General features: G+C 42.8%; 1 pseudogene; it reads right to left on the bottom strand.

Moving 5' to 3' along the window:
- Window positions 1-571: 571 nt before the first annotated feature.
- On the bottom strand, window positions 572-689 carry LOC138080499 (5S ribosomal RNA; annotated as a pseudogene).
- Between the last annotated feature and the right edge of the window lie 231 nt (window positions 690-920).

Consider the following 920-nt stretch of genomic DNA (forward strand, 5'->3'; position numbering starts at 1 on the left):
TTTGGCAATATAGATTTCATGATCTGAGCCACAGTTAGCTCCAGGTCTTTTTTTGCTGACTGTATAGTGCTTCTCCACCTTTGGCTGCAAAGAATATAATCAATCTGATTTTGGTATTGACCATCTGGTGATGTCCACGTGTAGAGTCTTCTCTTGTGTTGTTGGAAGAGGGTGTTTGCTTTGAGCAATGCATTCTCTTGGCAAAATCTATTAGCCTTTGCCCTGCTTCGTTCTCTACTCCAAGGGAAATTTGCCTGTTACTCCAGGTATCTTGTGACTTCCTACTTTTGCCTTCCAGTCCCTTATAATGAAAAAGGGCATCTCTTTTTGGTGTTAGTTCTTGATGGTCTTAAGTGAAGTCACTCAGTCGTGTCCGACTCTTTGCGACCCTATGGACTGTAGCCCACCAGGCTCCTCCATCCATGGGATTCTCGAGGCAAGAATGCTGGAGTGGGTTGCCATTTCCTTCTCCAGGAGATCTTCCCGACCCAGGGATCGAACCCAGGTCTCCTGCAATGCAGGCAGACGCTTTAAGCTCTGAGCCACCAGGGAAGCCCAAAAGAAAAAATAAAGCCTACAGCACCCGGTATTCCCAAGCAGTCTCCCATCCAAGTACTAACCAAGCCCAACTCTGCTTAGCTCCGAGATCAGAGGAGATCGGGTGCATTAAGGGTGATAAGGCCGGAGACTAGGTCTTCAAAGAACCATTCAACTTCAGCTTTTTCAGCATTACTGGTTGGGTCATAGACTTGGATTACTGTGATATTGAATGGTTTCCCTGGAATGTTAGTGTTCAAATTATTTCTGTGTATTGTTTCCTGATTAAACTACAGTTGTTTTACTTTTTTTCTGCATGGATTTAGTTTCATATAATTACAATAATATATTTTTTTTAGTTTAATGAGATTATATGTTGTGTT

This window comes from Capricornis sumatraensis, chromosome 5 (genome assembly GCF_032405125.1).
Source record: "Capricornis sumatraensis isolate serow.1 chromosome 5, serow.2, whole genome shotgun sequence".
In the NCBI taxonomy this organism is placed as follows: domain Eukaryota; kingdom Metazoa; phylum Chordata; class Mammalia; order Artiodactyla; family Bovidae; genus Capricornis; species Capricornis sumatraensis.